The sequence below is a fragment of the Mixophyes fleayi genome, chromosome 11 (assembly GCF_038048845.1).
Source record: "Mixophyes fleayi isolate aMixFle1 chromosome 11, aMixFle1.hap1, whole genome shotgun sequence".
Lineage (NCBI taxonomy): Eukaryota > Metazoa > Chordata > Amphibia > Anura > Limnodynastidae > Mixophyes > Mixophyes fleayi.
In genome coordinates, this window is record NC_134412.1 from 92,323,802 (window position 1) to 92,343,858 (window position 20,057).

The following is a 20,057-nucleotide window of genomic DNA, read 5'->3' on the forward strand; positions in this document are numbered from 1 at the left end:
TGAACAAATAGTCTTTGTTTTGGAATTTAAGAAATTAGGCCGGTAACAGGAATAACCACCAACCTCACTGTTTTGCTGAATAATTTGTGAATTATACAATTTGCTGCCTTCCAGAAGTCAATCCTCTGCAACTGTTGTTTCTGGAGATGTAGAACATTTTGACATGAAGGTTTTCTTCCTCACTAAGACGTTTATATGTTCCCTTTATTAATGTTTACACACTGTATAAGACCTCGCACTGATCACTGGTCAGAACCAAGCATCTGGTTTTGCTTAAATATTTATACACATATATTCAATATATTGCCCTGTTTATGGGTGTTTACTCTCTCATTTAGCATGAGGATCAGTTAGGCTTATATTTTTAATTTTAAATTGTTTTTAGTGTCTAGCACCCTCTTTACCATAGCACCACTAATTCTGGGCTGGGGGCTTTAGTGGTAGACTTATCAAACCTCCTAATATGGAAAAGTGGATGTATTGTCTATAGCAGGGATTGGCAACCTTTTTCTATCCGTGTGCCGGCTAAAATCTAGCCAAGCACAGGTGTGATAGTTGGGCGTGTATGTATGTATATATATATATATATTTATAGTTATGTCTTATTTTGTGATGCTAATATAATATTAATAGTAATGGGACCAGCAAATAAACGTCAAGTTATGCCACACAGTAGTGCCCCAAATTCATAGTATGCCACAATTGTCCCCCTAATTCATAACATGCCACATAGTTGTCCGCCTATTCATAGTATGCGAGACAGTTGTCCTACCTATTTATAATATGCCACATAGTTGTCCCCCCTGTTCATAGTATGCCACACAATTGTCCCCCCATTCATAGTATGCCACATAGTTGTCCCCCCTGTTCATAGTATGCCACACAATTGTCCCCCCATTCATAGTATGCCACATAGTTGTCCCCCCTGTTCATAGTATGCCACATAGTTGTCCCCACTATTCATAGTATGCCACATAGTTGTCCCCACTATTCATAGTATGCCACATAGTTGTCCCCACTATTCATAGTATGCCACATAGTTGTCCCCACTATTCATAGTATGCCAATTAGATGTGCCCCTCAATTTTTAGTGCTGCTCTTACTTACCTTTGGAGACACGTCTTCCGTTCCAGAAACCTGGGAACTACTTCAGTAAAGCAGCTGATGACGTCCAAAACGGTTGCTTTACTGAAGCAGCTGCAGCGAGGGCGTGCCAGACACAAGTGGTCCGTGTGCCACGTCTGGCACACGTGCTGGTAGTTGCATACCCCTGGTCTATAGCAACCAATTAGATTTCAGCTATCGGTTATTTACCACATTCTAGAAAAATGCTAGCTAGAATCTGATTGGCTGCTATGGGCAACACCCACACTTTTCTGTTTTAGAAAGTTTGATAAATATACCCCTTAATCTTTAAATCTCCTGCCCCAACTAACTTCCAGGATTTGGTCCCTGTGGTCTCAGGCCATCTACTAGCCAAAATTGTCTTAAAGAGACTGCCTGGCAGATATTGGGGTGATAGTCTCCCACCTGTCACTACTGAAGTTCTTTGTGCTCCTGCCATTAAGAATGACAACTCTTTAGAAGGAGAATACATGTGGCATCGGTACAGCATAAAGGGCACTGAGGTTTATCAACAGTCAAGTAGATCTGTAGTGTAGCTAAATATGGAAACAGGGTAAGAGTTTGAATTAACACGATGGAGCACATAATTGGGTGAGACAGGCACCGCTGCATTCTATGTGGTAACACTCTTACAATATTTATTTCACTACTATGCATGACCCTAACGAGTCAAAAAGTCATACATGTTTTCTAACAAGCATGTGCCCATGTTATAGTCCTCATGTTGAAATGACCATTGATTCCAGTCATGCAGCCTCTCATGTAGCTACTTCCATCTGTATTGTGCTGACATCCTCTACTCTAGTTTCTTTATGGCTTTAAGACGCATTATAAATCAGAACATGCAGTGACAGGCTCAGCACCACACGGAAGCCACATTTATAATCTAGATGTCAACCAGCTCCTAGATAAATATTTACACTACACATAATGTACACACATATAAACATACAATTACTAAGCTCAAGCTCTACGAAAAAAATAAAAGCAAACATACATTGCAATCTAAAAAAACATCTGGTGATATGCATACAAATGTCTCACTGAAAGGAAGTTATTGTCTTTAGTTATCTTCTTAAACTTTAGGAATAAGATACGATGACCTTGACCACAGTGATGTAGAGGGTTTGACTGGAACTTTGCTTAAGTGTTCAGAGTTTAAATAATGAAGACATTGGCTAACCAGGAGGAATCATTTCCTTGAGTGAAATACTCTTAAGTTTACTGGTTCCAAAATCCTGTCCTCAGGCCTCACCATCTGGGCAGACCTCCTTACAGCAGCACAGGTAATTTCATCACTGGTTCTCTTTTACTCCTGTGAGGAGATCCACAAGCTTTCTGTGTAAGCGAGGCCCGAGGACAGGTTTCAGTACACGTGGTCTACATAAGAACGTTTGCAGAGCAAAGTTTCAAAATCTTTCACTATAACATTCATACTTTTCTGTATTCATGGTAATATTCCAATACCCTCCTTATATTGAAGCAGTACCAGTGCTCTTGTATCAGGCCGCAAACCAAAGTGGTCATTTTATGTGCTGCTGCCCACCAGATAGAAGCCTGCTGCAGAACTTTGGCCTGTGTTTCCTGGTCAATTGATGACCTTCACTCCTATCGCCACATAATGATGTGGGTGTTAGACTGCTGGTCTCGTAATAAACTTACAGAAATAGCGGTAGAGGTCTTTGTCTATAGCAGCCACCTTTCCCGTACAGCTTGATGTTCTCACAGGTACTCGGATGCCCCCAGGTCTTAACTCTTAACGTAGTGCAAGTTTGTTAACACCACCGCAGTGGCAGAGCCAGAGGAGCCAATTCAGATGGTAACGGATGGTCAGACGTAAGCCGAGGTCAAGAGTCCGAAGCAAGCAGAGTAGTCAAATAATACGCCAAAAGGTCAGAGTCACCAGCACGAAAGCAGACTCCAGAAACAGAGCAAAGGATCAACAACAGGAGGTCCAATAACAGAGGAACAGAGTATCCACAGGAACACGACAGGAGCAGGTCAGCAACAGACAGAATCCACACTATAACCGTCAGGGAGGCTAAGCCCTCCCTGCCTTAAATACTAAATTAAGCCAATCAGAAGCAGGAGTAGGGTCATATGACAGTCGCCCCTCAGGCATAGTATAATTAAATTTATTAGGGGAAATTAGCCCACAGGCTATTTTGACAGGTGACGGGACGCGGCGAAATAATGGACCAGCTTCTGACCGTTGCCCTAGCAATGGTCGGGCCGGAAGGGACGTCCTGGTTGTCAAGGAGACGGCTGGGACACAGGAGACAGAAGGAAGCGAGTGGCGGCTGTGCCTGCCGCTGCGGCTCGTAAAAGTGGGTCATTAGCCAACTACATTTTCTGTTGTTCCCATTCAAATCCTACTGGATCATACGCTGGTCAAAGATGAGTGCACAACCAAGGTATAGCCATTATTTATCCATTTTTTCACCATGAAGTGTAATATTCTGCTGCAGCTGTGTTAGTTGTGTACTTGTTAATACAAACCATTGGGCTCTCTTAGTATGGTCAGATAAATGTATATATTTCTCACAGTGATCACAAGCCTTTCACTGTTTGCTATTTCTTCTGACCCTTTATCCCCTCAATACGTCTCCACCTCGTTAAGCTACCAGGTCTGTGCTTTGCAGCAGCGGTCCCTAGTGACCACTAACAAGGCCACCTGTCATATGGGGAAATCTATAAAACCTGGAGGTGAGCATTGGAGAACTCCTGCTCTAGACAAATGTCTCATTTTCACATGATTTTTCATTGCTTCTCTCGTTTAACCATTCGTTTCATCTCATTATTCTCTTTTGTCTCCTTTTCTCCTGTGTAAGAAGAAACGTTACATAAGGATGAAAACTAGCAGAAATAAATGTCGAGGTTGGCTGAGATTTGCAGCCTGGAGTCGGCCTTCTGGTTCCTAACTGCATAATCTATCACACACAAAGTCATTTTAATGTCACAACATTTTAATGTCACTGCTTTGCTAATGTCAGTGCCTCTGATTCACTTTTAGTGCACAGATTCTCAACATTCATCTCCCAAAGGACATTTTAGGGACTTTAAAAAGATATTTGATGCACAAAGTATGATATTTCTTCGTAGAACTCAATATTCCTTGGGGATAGTAGTCTGTTTTCTGGGGTTCTGCAGAAGACAACCGAATCTGCAGAGCTTTATAATCCATGAAGTTTGCTCTTCCAGCTCTGTGCTGAGATATTGAATTCAATTACATATAACTACTAAAACCTCCTTTATATAAAAACAAATCTCACAAGCAGCACTCTGACTATTCTTTTCTGTTACAAGGAATGGACTTACCATCCAGAAGGCCATGCTTCATCGGGTGCAGAGCGCCATCGTCATCAGACATGATAGTGTAATAATGTACAGATTTGCTTCCTGTACATCTGCATTTCTTAATGGAATTTTGGTTCTTTCAATCATTTATTCCAGAAACACCCCATCCTCTGCACACCCCATGTACCAAAACTCACAATGGCACAGACAGTGGTTATTGATAGAGAGGTGGGATTTCCCCTTCTCCCCAGTCTGCCCATGTTAACGTATGGACAGTTAATAATTGCTGTAGGGGAGAGGCTACCTTTAATAACATATGGCCATCAGCTAACTAATATTTTTCTCTTAGGCTTGGCATATCCTGTAGTTATCAAAATATGAATTGACTTCTGGCTGAAGATGGCATCATGTGATTGATGTGAAAAAATGACATGACATTCACATCCACTCTTTAGCCAGGAATACACGCTGCTTCAACCTCTCCCACAGCGTTAAATAATGCAATCAGGCAGGTAGTTCAGCCTCTTTAAAAAGATGGCCTGTGCATAAGATGTACAAATGTGCAAGCACAACTGTGAGACACTGGCGGCGGAGGGATACCAAGCAAACCGCTAACAAAAGTAAATTTATTAAACCTTACATCAGTGGTATAAAAAATAACCTAGGATCATTGCATTTGTGGATGTCAAAAATGACTGTCGAATAAACTGTATTTTAGTTAAAGAGAGCCAACTAACTTTATTTTGTTTCTGTATATCTTCTACTTCATGTTAAATTCTAGCTAAAACATATATTTCAGTTCTGTGTTTGCTGTGGTCTGTGTGGGACGGAGCTTTATGGTAAATATAGTGAAATGATATACATTGCAGGCTTGAAGTCATGAGTCATTGTGTTTCACGCAAAGATAATAAAAGTAGTATTTCATGATGTCCTTCACTTTGTGATGATGCACAGATCCCTGTCATCTCCTTAATCAACAGCCATGATTACGCAGTTCTGCTAAATGCTACCTCAACCTGGTCTCTCTCTACTCTGTCACATTGACTACGGGACAAGTGTTTGGATTATTCTTCTGTCCTGCAGTGAAGTAGTTTAATACGTGAAGTTGATAGAAGGTGACTAAACTAGTGGTTACATTTTATACAGTGTACTTGCAAACACAAAGGAAAATAAAACACTTATTGTATTGTCCAAGTACAACTGTCCACTGTACATGGAAAGAAATGTAACGGTGTTCCATGAACATCAGATTGCTTATACGGGGTGATCATCCTATGTCAGTGTTTAAACACTGCATTATGGATGACTATAAACTCGTGTGACAAGTGCGCACATCCGGTAACTTAAATACAAATGAAAAAATTGGACCAGTGTAAAAGGTGATCTTCCATATGGCAAAGCACCTATAAAAAGGCATCGAGTTGTGGTTTCCCCTTGTCTGGCCATGTGAAGCGCTCATTATTATAGGTCTATCAGATTTCTTGTTGTAGTTTCAGGCGTCTTCCGACTCTATTACTGCTCTCACTTCACATAATCATGTAGTTTATTTAGAAGATTTTAAATGCTCAACTTCTGAATATTTAAAAGTATCTCCCTCACCTGCTGCCCTAAATCTGCTGCCAGTTTCAGAGGTTTCAGAGGTGCTTTTAGGAATTTTTCACTGACTATCAAAGTTGAGAGTAAAACGTGTGACTTTTGTCCCAATTCAGAAGTAAATTCCTTGGTCACGAACAAATACACACAATGTTCTACACAGATTCCCACTACAGTGCTAACCATGCAACCACTTTGCACTGCTTCTATAAGGCTACGTCTTTTCACAGACATCTAGCAGCCGGGTTAGGTGTGCGTCCCCTGTGCACACCTAACCCGATTCCAAGATGAGATGTCTGCCATCGTGACTAAATGGTCCTCTGTGGCTGCCAGCATCACACTTGGCTGAACTCTGTAGGCACGGTTCAGAGTGCTGTCAGTCTCTCTCTCTCTCTGTATATATATATATATATATATATATATATATATATATATATATATATAAAAAGAAGAAACAATACCAAAACAATGGCGCTGTAGCAAATTATCAATATAAATAAACAAAAATGTCCAAATGTGAATCTCTCATAAAACACTTCCCGTGTGCAGGCAGCAGCCAGTCCTCCTTGAGCCAATCGGTGTAAAACGGAATGATCTAGAAACAAAGTGTAAAGAGGAGGCGCACAATAGTGTAATATTGTTACAATACAAGTAACTTTTAGACCAGATTGGTCTGAAATAATCCCCTACTACCAATAGAATAGATCTATGGTCTTAATGTGATATATAGTACATAAACACCAACCACTCGTGTAGTGAATGTGCGTACCAGATAAATAATCTTTAAAGCTCATCAAATGAGGGGAACATCCTGGATGTAGCTGATCATATATCCTTCAGGATTTCCAACGAGCCAGTAGATATCATTTTAAAATGTAATCCTTTTTTGAAGCTTGGATAACTGAAGATCATATAGATGTGTAGCCATCAGCCAATAAACTGAAAACACCAGACTGGGATAAGCAGATGCTGAAGAGGACGATCCTAACAGACGTAAGCTTTCACATTCACTACACGAGTGGTTGGTGTTTATGTACTATATATCACATTAAGACCATAGATCTATTCTATTGGTAGTAGGGGATTATTTCAGACCAATCTGGTCTAAAAGTTACTTGTATTGTAACAATATTACACTATTGTGCGCCTCCTCTTTACACTTTGTTTCTATATATATATATATATATATATATATATATATATATATATATATATATATATATATATATCCTATGTATATGATCTTATCACGTGTATTTCTTCTGTCTTTCACAGAACACCACCACATCTACCCTTTTTGTCTATACCCCTATCTTATTTCCAACAAAAGTCTACTTTAGTATGCTTTACACTAGAAAAATCTTATTATACGCCTGCTGAATTTTGCATGAATGAATAAAATAATCACAAACATAAAGACTAGTTTGCTCACATTAAATTCTGTGTTCGGGGTAAGAGAGTGCTTAACTAATTGAGTTTCCATCAAGTATTCATAACACAATAACAATAATCTGCATGAATATGTGATGGAGATATCCGGATAGAGTGCATTTCTTGAAGAGTTGACACTTTTATGAATTTTACAGTCTAGTTCACTGATAACTTTAAATGCATGAGTTGCAGAATTCCTGATATTGAACATGCAGAGCAAACAGTTTAGATTTTGTAGGCAGTGCTGAAGAGGATAGCACCGAGAACCGTTCCTATAAATGGTAATTAAGAAAGATATAAACACGAACTGAGAGACACCGTCTAGCTTATTCTGTAAATAATGACGTAGACTGCAAGCACATTCTTCCCTTGGCTGGCTGCTGTGTATACACAAGTTCAACATGAATTCATATTTAAAATGGGATTCACAACAGTTTGCTCCTACAGAATGATGAACCATCCTGCATTAAATAATGGAAAATCACCATGTAAGGCTGTGTAAGTCCCTATTATATTTCCACTGAATGTTCTGATCAAGAAGTAGATCAACCAGACCTACAGGTAGTGGGAAAAAAATGAAAATACTGATATAAAGTCACTTAACAGAGGGCATTGGGCAACCACGTGTGGCCAGTACAGACTGTATGCACTGTGGCATTGAGTCTACCAAGGTTTGGAAAAATGCAGGACGGATATGGCACAATTCCTCCTCAAGGAAGTCACTCAACTGGCGCCTGGTGATGGTGGTGCAAAATGCTGTCTCAAGCGTTGTTCCAGAATGTCCTATTAGGTTCAGATCTGGTGACTGGGAAAGCCAAGACATATGGATCACATCAGTGTCATGTTCATCAATACTGTCACGAAAACCAGATAATGGGAATGGTCTTGATCGCTGCTCGAGTGACAGCTTACCCTCAGAGAGGTGCAGAGTCTAACGGAGGAGAGGTATTGACCAGGGATTCCTGCAAGGGAATATGGTCTTAGCCGCTCTCAGCCGCAGATACCGGTCCTCTAGGGGTGCAGAACAGATAATGCGCAGTACCACTAAGTAGTTCTTAAGCAGAATAGAAGTAGTAGTGAAGTGATGAGCTGCAGAGAGCAATAGCACTGAGATCCACATAGGTGTTATAAGGCTGGAACAGGATCAATGATGAGCGATGCTCTGCAGTGAAGCCACAGGTCTTGACTGTGAGATAAGCTAAACCAATAAGGTGGTGAAGCGATGAGCTACAGAGAGCAATAGTACTGAGACCCACACAGGTTTATAACGCTGGAACAGGATCAATGATGAGCGATGCTCTGCAGTGATAATGCTGGGAAGCGATGAGCTGCACAGGTAATGCTGAGAAGCGATGAGCTGCACAGGTAATGCTGAGTAGCGATGAGCTGCACAGGTATTGCTGAGAAGCGATGAGCTGCACAGGTAATGCTGAGAAGCGATGAGCTGCACAGGTAATGCTGAGAAGCGATGAGCTGTACAGGTAATGCTGAGAAGCGATGAGCTGCACAGGTAATGCTGAGAAGCGATGAGCTGCACAGGTATTGCTGAGAAGCGATGAGCTGCACAGGTATTGCTGAGAAGAGATGAGCTGCACAGGTATTGCTGAGAAGCGATGAGCTGCACAGGTAATGCTGAGTAGCGATAAGCTGCACAGGTAATGCTGAGAAGCGATGAGCTGCACAGGTATTTGCTGAGAAGCGATGAGCTGCACAGGTATTGCTGAGAAGCGATGAGCTGCACAGGTAATGCTGAGAAGCGATGAGCTGCACAGGTATTGCTGAGAAGCGATGAGCTGTACAGGTATTGCTGAGAAGCGATGAGCTGCACAGGTAATGCTGAGTAGCGATGAGCTGCACAGGTAATGCTGAGAAGCGATGAGCTGCACAGGTATTGCTGAGAAGCGATGAGCTGCACAGGTATTTGCTGAGAAGCGATGAGCTGCACAGGTATTTGCTGAGAAGCGATGAGCTGCACAGGTATTTGCTGAGAAGCGATGAGCTGCACAGGTATTTGCTGAGAAGCGATGAGCTGCACAGGTATTGCTGAGAAGCGATGAGCTGCACAGGTATTGCTGAGAAGCGATGAGCTGCACAGGTAATGCTGAGAAGCGATGAGCTGCACAGGTAATGCTGAGAAGCGATGAGCTGTACAGGTAATGCTGAGAAGCGATGAGCTGCACAGGTATTGCTGAGAAGCGATGAGCTGCACAGGTATTGCTGAGAAGCGATGAGCTGCACAGGTATTTGCTGAGAAGCGATGAGCTGCACAGGTATTTGCTGAGAAGCGATGAGCTGCACAGGTAATGCTGAGAAGCGATGAGCTGCACAGGTATTGCTGAGAAGCGATGAGCTGCACAGGTATTGCTGAGAAGCGATGAGCTGCACAGGTAATGCTGAGAAGCGATGAGCTGCACAGGTAATGCTGAGAAGCGATGAGCTGTACAGGTAATGCTGAGAAGCGATGAGCTGCACAGGTATTGCTAAGAAGCGATGAGCTGCACAGGTATTGCTGAGAAGCGATGAGCTGCACAGGTATTTGCTGAGAAGCGATGAGCTGCACAGGTATTTGCTGAGAAGCGATGAGCTGCACAGGTAATGCTGAGAAGCGATGAGCTGCACAGGTATTTGCTGAGAAGCGATGAGCTGCACAGGTAATGCTGAGAAGCGATGAGCTGCACGGGTATTTGCTGAGAAGCGATGAGCTGCACAGGTAATGCTGAGAAGCGATGAGCTGCACAGGTAATGCTGAGAAGCGATGAGCTGCACAGGTAATGCTGAGAAGCGATGAGCTGCACGGGTATTTGCTGAGAAGCGATGAGCTGCACAGGTAATGCTGAGAAGCGATGAGCTGCACAGGTATTTGCTGAGAAGCGATGAGCTGCACGGGTATTTGCTGAGAAGCGATGAGCTGCACAGGTAATGCTGAGAAGCGATGAGCTGCACAGGTATTTGCTGAGAAGCGATGATAAAGAGGGACACCAGGCTGAACAGCAGATAGCAGTAACCAAGGGAAACCAAAGCACACAATGATCCACACTGAGCTAAACTGGTGAGATGTCTAATAAATACATTAGGAGACCACACATGCTCTGTGAATTGAGGTATTGTCACCCTGTGAGACACCTTTCTGTCATGGAGTAAAGATGATTACTGAATACCTTTAGGTCTTCTTCCTGTATATTCTTTAGTCTTGTAAATGGTCTACTGAGAATAAATGCTGTGGAGCACCGGTTCTCAAACCAGTCTTCAAGGAAGTGATAACTGAACAGTGATTTAGTCTGTAGATTCTCAATATTCCCAGCAAGCCATGCTTTACATTAGATCTGTCACCCACATATAAAGCTACTTGGAGTTTTCAACATGTCACATGGGTATTTGTCTATTTGGCTTTGTGTTAAAAACATAAAAATATCTTTTTATTGACCTTTGGCTATATTTATTTGCAGGGGCTGCCAAAGCAAAAGGGATAAGACAGCTAACAATGTATCATTTTCCTTTAGGCAGTACAACGTCATATCTACAAAGCATGTACACATACACCTGTTACTAGTGCTAAGTGGCAGGATCCATGTCCAGTTTGGGTACACATGTTTTTTGGTGGGGGGCGATATTGGGGTATTATTCCCATATTACCAGATGTGTGTGGACTGCATAAGGCTAAGCAATGGCAGTGCATGGTGCCTATCAGAGCCTAAATTAGATGCTAATAGAAGATGTGCTTACACTATTCTGCTGTATTGGCAATATTTCCATATACATTTGTAAATGATGCACAATATAATTACATATTGGATAAATACAGGTCCAGTGCCCATTTAATTAGGATGCCGTACATTCTTATAGTCCAAACGTGTTATTTTGCTACATTGTCCATTAGCTGCCAGGGACTAGGATCTATATAGGGTAATTGGCCAATAGGCTAGCCCAGGGTTTCCCAAACCCAGTCCTCAGGGCTCCCCAACAGTGCAGGTTTTCCGGATCACATGTGACATAATTAGGATCACCTGTGGATCTGTTACAATGTGTCAGTCAGTAATGATTACACCTGTGCTCCAGCAAGGAGATATGGAAAACCTGCACTGTTGGGGAGCCCTGAGGACTGGGTTTGGGAAACCCTGGGCTAGGCGATAAATTACACACAGGAACACCAATGACAGCAATATACTGTACACTGGCCAAACTCCCTTGGTATATGCGACAACCATAACCCACTTATACCTGCCACCGTGTTCGAAACACTTCACCTACTAAAATACTTCTACCTCATGACAATCTAGAAATGTTGGCATGTATGGATAAGTGATCAGATAAAAACCTCCTAACACAAAATCTTAATTTGGCATAATTTATTGAGAAACAGATTTAGCACAGATTCTAGTCAGTTATAAATAAAGTTGTCCACTGGAAGCAAGAAAAGGTGAATAACACAATTCCCTTCTTTATAAAGACAGAAAGAGAGTTATAAAACCTGGAGCACAGGAGGTCAGCAACCTATGGCAATTAATCAGATTAGAAAATGAAAACAAGCATCTGACATTCCTCATTCCCATGCTTCTTGTGCATCAGAAGTGTCCCCCGCAGTCATTTAGACAAATGCTTATATAATGTGTAATATATATATATATATATATATATATATATATATATATATATATATAATTTTTTTTCTTCATCTACAGAATCTTCTCTATACAGTATATAAAAATATTTACAGTTGCTTCTCACTGCTGCAAACACATGTGCGTGCCTAGTGCTTGAATCGGATGCCAGTGCTTCCGCTCTCCCCTTGCACACCCTGAGTGTGCATTGCCTACATTAGACCTCACCTTACCCCACCCCCCGTTCCACCCTTCAAACCGTAGCAGTTGTATTTGTCATTTACGTGCAAACATGAATTGCGTTATTTGGTGCAGGTCTCGGTTTTGCCCATGCACAGAGCGAAAATACGCGAAACACGCCACATAAATGGTTCCTTAATGAATCATGCCCTTAATGTTTATATAAAACTTCAAAGTAGCTATATGGGGGGTGGGTTAGTAGGTGAACTTTATTATTTGGTTACTTACTTTACCACCATTCAGCCACAATTGTAAGCTTAGTATACATTTCACTGTAAATTGTATATATAATCACACGTTCCATTACATCTAAAATAATAATGTGTATGTAATTATGAGTCTAAAACCATGCCATTACAAATCTTGTTATACTGTGTATATGACTTTTGCTGCAGATACAGTATGTGGTATTTTAATTCTAATGTCTAATGATCCCCTTACTATAATTAGGACAAGTAAATGAAGCATGGATAGTTCCTTTATACATTGCATGCATTAAAGAGTGTCTTTCCATCAAAGGCCTATGTAAAATAAATGCTTAAATTTTTTTGTACAAAAGTGTGTATTGTGATATCCTCATCCATCCATCCTTCCATGTATGTTGCTTCAAACATATGATGGGAAATCAAAGGTCATTTATAGCTCAAAACACCTTTGATGCTCTGTCTCCAGAACTCAGGGGTTACATCTTATCCAAACTAGGTACAAAGGTTAAAAGGCTGAAATTCAGATTTAGGGGTAAATATATCAAACCTTCTAACAAGAAAAAGTGGAAGTGTTGGTCATAGCAACCAATCAGACTTTAGTTATCACTTATCTACTGCATTCTAGAACATGACAGCTAGAATCTGATTGGTTGCTATGGCCAACACTTCCACTTTTACTTGTTAGAAAGTTAGATATATTTACCCTGAGTATTTCAGTTAAAAGAAAGTATTATATTATTCCTCCATATGTGTATAATGAATATAGGTGCTTCAGGGTACTATGGGTTTCGGATGATGTGAGAACGGGCTGCTGTGGCATTTGTTTGTTTTTATACCATGTTTATTTATTTATTTTTTAATAACAAACTATTACATAGAATTATACAAAATTGATCAAATCTAGATGCAATAGTAATTTTACTACCATATTCACATTTCACTCTTTGACCTTCTTTTTTGAGGGTAGTTTCCATATAGGAGCTTTATATATAAAATACCTATTGAACAAATCTTTTCATTTTGGAAAGGCGGCACAGGATTGATTTGCCTCTGAGTTTTCTGTTATTCCGCGGATGTTTTTATAGATGTCAAAGTATGTAGCACTTTTCAGTTTTCGAAACTTGGAAAACTGACAGCAGGAGAAATATTTTGTCAACAAAATCTTTTTTATTTTTGAAATACTAAAATTAGTTTGTACTGAAAAAATAATTTTTGCTTCCCTTCATTTTATTTTCAATATTTATGCATAAAAAATTAACAGATTTTTTCATCTGAATGTCATTCTATTTCTGTAATTCTACATCAGTGACTTATTAATAATACCTCAGCATTTTACAAATGTATAAAAGCTATAGAATATAAATATATTCATAGATAAGTACATACATAACATTTCATTTGTATTTCGCTGTAGGTTCCCTCACTCGGGTCTTCTCCTATGCTTTCTGACATAAAATCAAACAAGATTGACCTCATTTAACCTCAGATACATCAGTAAAGCAGGGTACACTCCTAGGCGATCTTACTTCAGATGCGATTCCTGTAACGATTTCACCAACGATTGAAAGTCCCGATGAGCAGATTCATGTGTACACACCTACACGATTTACCTACAGATCTGAGATCTGTATCTCTTATTACCATCTGCTGAATAGATTGTCACTCTGTGCACTCTACAGATATCTGCCTACGCTGCTGGTCGTGAGTGTGTACACGCTTCCACATTTCCCCAACATCGTTCCATCGTTAATCTTGATTTTTAGGAAGTTTATAACACCAAATAAACAGATGGGATGCGTTATTGAACGATAAATCATGATTGTGTCAGTGTACATGCTCTTGTAATATCTGAACACATGGTTGTGAATCTGCACAATAATTGCATAAGTGTGTACCCAGCTTAACATTCACAGGAGTGTCCATTCCTACACGCTAATGTCTGTGCTCTCCCCTTCGTCCACTCTGTTATATTCTCTACACTTTATGTAAGTCCATGACACATATATACAGTATATCTCCAACGCGCACACACCATCCTTGCTAACGTCATTCCCATCTGTAGTCACCTTGCTCTCCAGTTCCTGAAGCCATGTAAAGTCTGGCTGTAATGACAACATTGTCATCCACACTTCCACTCTTCAGTGATGACCTATTTATTGGGAACCATTAATGACATTCCTTTATGAGCAGGGTCATGCTATAATATGCATAACATTTTATTGTCACAGTTATTTGAAGGAACACACACACACAGCGGACCTCATTTATGAAGCACGCCCAATGGAGCACATTTTGGATCCTGGGAGACGCCTCTGCATCATATATGTGAATGATCTGAAGTTACAGGGCACTGTGGAAAAGTGTAAACATCACAACAAAGTCCATCTTCCTACCACTTTAGGACCAGCCGTTTCAGTCAAATAAACCTTTCTATTTTCCTACTAAAATACTGCCCAGCTTAGCCTCATTGATGGCTTATATTAATTACGAGAGCGAGGGGACTTTGGACCTTTATCTCAATTCAACAATCTTACTCCAGAAAATGAAGTCTTGTTTCTATATGGCACTGCAAAATGAGGCACATTGGTGCACCTCTTCTGTACTTCAGTAAGAACTCCTCTGCTTGTGCAAACTGCTTCTTCACATACACGGCCATCTTGCCTCATAAACCTATGTGCCATGGTGCAGTTCTTCTTCAACAAAATTGAGATGCACCAGCAGGTGCATAAAAAGCTGTTTTTGCACTGCAGAAAAGCCATTTTGCACTTTCTAAATGAATGCACTGATCAGCTAAAAAATAATCTATAATGAGTTCAAAACAATACTGAGTCTTCTTTTTGTTATTTAGTTCTGTTTGAGAAACTCAATTGATTTTCTACAGGTTCTAGATCTTTTTCTGTTTACATCATAGTCATCATATTTGTGTAAAAAAGACATAATCAGTTAGAGAATGAACCAAAAGTGTATATGAGCATCTCAAACATTATAGAAAGCCTTTTCTAAGCCTTTCCTAAGGCTCCCAACAAGAATACAAGGAATGAGACATTATGGGCCAAAAATCCCGCGCTCAAAAAATATTACCATTAATACGGTAATATCTCGCTGGATTTCAGCTCGCAGTTCCCTGAGCTGTGAGCTGAAATCCAGCGAGTAAATTACCGTATTAATGGTTTTCCCGCGCAGGATTACCGTAATAACGGTAATATTTTTGAGTGCGGGATTTTCATCGATCCCGCCGTCAATTGAATATGCCCCTAAGATAGCCGTCTTGGCAGCAGGTTTTAGGGAGAAGAAAAATGTTAAAAAACTATTACAATACCCACTTTCTAGCCACAAAATGAAATGAGTGGTTTCTGCTTTTAAGTAGATTGAATAATAATTACATTAGCAATAATTGTCTTTTATAATTTGAATGATGATAATACAATTGCTGCCTCATGTGCTTGAAAGATTAGGCCCATCCCTGAAGCCTTTCATGATTTAAGTTTTTTAATTTGTAGGACTAATATATATGTCTTACGGCTCATTTACATTGGCGATTCATGGCCCTGTGAGCTGCTCCAGTACCTTCGTATACAGCATAAATACAGCTCATTTGGAAGAACCTATAGACATCATTGATGTCTTCTTCAATTCTGGTGCACTGTCCATTACTGCACACTCTATATATAGAATAGAAATATCAAGTGATTAATGGGGTATACAATATCAATCTAGAGGGAAAAAGAAGAGAATTCTACTTTACAGGATGATAGGAACACGGGACAGTGCTGCCAGGGAAAACAGTAGGTAGAACCTAATCTATTAATATATATATATATATATTGTGGCAAGAGCCCGCTACTGCAGAAGCACACACGTACAACTTCTTCCTTTTTATGGTTCTTTATTGTCAGGATGGTAATAATGTTTTGACACCGTATACTTGCACAGCAATTATGGAGACCCTCAACGCCTACTATACATAGTCCAGCTCTCTGTCCAGATCAGCCAGCTAGCCCAGCGTTGATCTTCCTGAACAATGAAACAAGCAGGGTTTTATACCTGACACTCCTCCCACAGGTCTAGCTTGATGGACAGGTGACACACCGACCTTCTCTTTAAAAGGAAACGCCCATCCCTGGCTCTGTTTAGACTATCAGACCCACCCTGTCTGTTTGCTGAGAGGAAGCAGCTTTTAAATCATGTAAGTAAACCAATTTTAAACTACACATATGTTTTTACCTGGTTTAATCTCCACCTAGGTACATAACTGTGCCAATGTTTTACTCTACTTCCCTGCTTTCTCTGCATATTGCCAGCTAAATGCCTCCTTTTGTTACAATATATATATATATATATATATATATATATATATATATATCTCTATCTATCTATATATATATATATTTATTTACATAGCACTGGTTTGTACAAACACAAGCTTTAAAATACACAGTGCTGATGTATGGCTTTTTAGAACATATAATTATATATATGGAATAGATACTCTACATGTGAATGTTAAATTGGGTTGCAGTGTACATTACAGATGTAATTTTCATAATCATTTCTAGTATAACAGGTGCTTGTATTACATGATCCCCATATATCCGGGTCTGCTTTATATCCATGGACAGTTATGTATTCCATCATGGAACACTTTGTCATGTGACACAAGTGGGCAGGACCTTTTCTTAAAGTGGACCTGTCCTCATTGTTGTAAGAACGAAGGTAGTGTTGAGCTCATTCGCAACTTGGCACAGAAGCTAGTGGGGATCACTGGGGCTCAGGCTTTGATAAACATATGAATTGGGTCCTACTGGAAGTCAGGACACTAGCTCCAGGCCAACTCAGCAGAAACAGGAAATCGATGGCGGAATCGTCTGCTTATCACCTTCCTGTTACTGTTTTGACCAGTAGATGAGCAGCAGGACATGATTGAGAAGAAATGAACAGAACCATCATAATAAGAGAAACATAACACTGTCCATGGTGAAGTGAGAGCCTGTGGGAGATATGAGCCAGGCTAGTGCTCAGGGGTACTCTGGTATATTCAATATAGTCAATGTTGCTGCAGTCAATTTGGTATATTCAATATGGAGGGCAGTGCTGATGTATTTATTTGTGGGGATAGTTTTGGCGTATTCAAAATGCATCTGAAAACCGCATCCAGGGCCTGATTCAGTAAGGAACGTAAATGCCGATATGTACCGCATTTTGCGTTAAATTGCACTGTGTATGCCCAGGACTATATGCCAGTGAAGGCAAGTGTATGCAATTCATCTTCAAGTGCAAAAGACACTTTCGACAGGCGACAATTTCAAGAGTGGAACAGGGGAGGGGAATGGCCGTATGCACACAGTTACTGTAATAGCATGCCAAGGTTAAACGCACCAATCAGCTTCCAATTCAAGCTTTGGGAATCTCTAAGGTACATGTTTTTAAGTTGCATCACTTGCACCAGCTACAGGGCAGGTGTAAGTGCAGAGCAATAATTGTGACAGCCGCACACACACTTCTAAAACCACTGAAGTTCTTTCACTTGATCGGAGGTTTAGATCTAAGATCTTTTCCATCTATAGATGTCTGTTGGAACAGAACTTTAAAGACACTCCATTGAACTTCCCCGCTCCCTCGAAAGAATGCCCTCTTTGGAAAGGTGATTACAAGCAATATTGGGCTATTTTCTATCATAACAAGGGGATGGGGGTTCCCCAATCAGCCACTTGTTTTTCTCGGTCGGGTGCGAAACTTATCTGCCAGAGGACAGCAGGCGGAGGGGTCTTTGCAGTTTGATACCTGCTCTGCTATATGTTTAATAACATCTGATCATATATTCCATCATTGATATCATCATGGTGAAGATGGGGTGTCTATAAATAGTTCTATGACAATTCGAGTCCATTGGTCTACTTTTCTGACTCCTGATCTTTCTTCATTCAGCTTCGACTGGGATCAAGGTGAGCAGGCCACTTGCCTTTACATCCTCTAAGTTCTTGTCCTATTACATCGGCAATTTAGTCTGCATTAAGACTCTGTGAAAGATCATATGGGCAGCACGGTGGCTTAGTGCTTAGCACTTCTGCCTTACAGCACTGGGATCATGAGTTCAATTCCCGACCATGGCCTTATCTGTGTTGATGGCGTATCGATGATGATCATTACATCCCAATTTGAATTTTCTATCAATGTAAAGAGTGTACATTTGTTACCTCCTGATCATTTTTTTGTTTCCAATACTATATAGACTTTCTTTATAAAGTTTTTAAGGTTTTCATGGTTTATTAAGTTTTGTACACAAACAGATTTATTTTCAATTGATGTTAATATATTTTTAATAACTTGTCACTCATTTTGCAAGCTAGGAGTTTAAAGTTTTATTCTCCCATATTTCTTGTAAGGTATATTAATTTCTTTTGGCTTTGACCTTTATTACCAAAATTGGTGCTTCTAATTGTTTGTATTAGTGACATCCTGATAAATGGATTTCATTTGGAAAAAATGAAACTATTTTTTTTTCTTAATGTTCTCGTATTAATTACTATATTATTAACAGGTGACAATAATTTAATACTTTTTGTTTCTGTGTGTTCTGCTGGGACTTTATATTCCACATATGTATTGGATGTATCCTGCAGTGTGTTGTGTATCTAAGCAGAGCGGACCTAGACTTGTATTCAACAAGAGACGTTTCTTCAGATCCGCTTATAGCTGAATCCGGACTTGTGTATCCCCGAATTCCATGCATTTTTTAAAAAAACGCACAATACATTCGTTTTGTGTGCCTTAATGAATCAAGCCCCAATGCCTAGCAGTTTGCAAACCATATACCAAACAGCTGCTTATTAAATTTCCCCCATAATGCCATTTTATCAAGGTAGTAAACAAGTGCAGCAACTTTCCATAAATAATAGATTGACCACATATGTGTTAGGTAACACATGGCAACCCAGCACAGACCCTAATTACCATACTGATAATGAGAAACTGCCCACCAGGTACAAGTGCTAAATCATTCTGTTAGATCTAAAAATGACTAGAAAAAAGAACAAGTCCACTGGCATTAAGTAACATAAAAATACTCTGCACCAAGAAATAGGTCGCAATATACCATCACTGTGTGATATGCAAGTGTGCATTTGTTACGTAAAACAATGAACAATGTTGTTTTTGTCATTGTTTCATATAACACGCGTACACTTAAATATGACATAGTGATTGTATGTTGCAACCTAGTTCTTGTCACGTAGTATTTTGAGGTTTCCTGTTTCCTCTTTTCTTTTCGGCGACAATAGACAATAAAATGAAAGAAAAATCAATAAATCATGGCAATAATTCTTTCCCTCCTGATAGATATATGCAGTATGCCATTAGAAAAATATTGTATAGTCTGTCAATAAAGGTGATTAGGCGAATTTACTAATGGAAACTTTTCATGCCAATGAATTGTGGTGGCTGTCACGGGTATGGGATGTTGAGGGGCCCCTCAGCCAAGTTCCATTGGCCCTCAGCTACATACATGTTACATTTATTGTTTGCCATAATTCATGAGTATTAATGAGGGTGACTCATGTACTGAAACATG

The 20,057-nt window shown here is 40.0% G+C and overlaps 2 protein-coding genes across 5 annotated transcripts in view; one reads left to right on the forward strand and one right to left on the reverse strand.

The window, feature by feature from the left end:
- GRAMD1B (GRAM domain containing 1B) overlaps positions 1-20,057 on the forward strand; it is a 301,019-nt gene that overhangs the window by 59,778 nt on the left and 221,184 nt on the right. The gene's annotated exons all lie outside the window — the stretch shown is intronic.
- CLMP (CXADR like cell adhesion molecule) overlaps positions 1-20,057 on the reverse strand; it is a 63,327-nt gene that overhangs the window by 37,540 nt on the left and 5,730 nt on the right. The window lies entirely within an intron of this gene.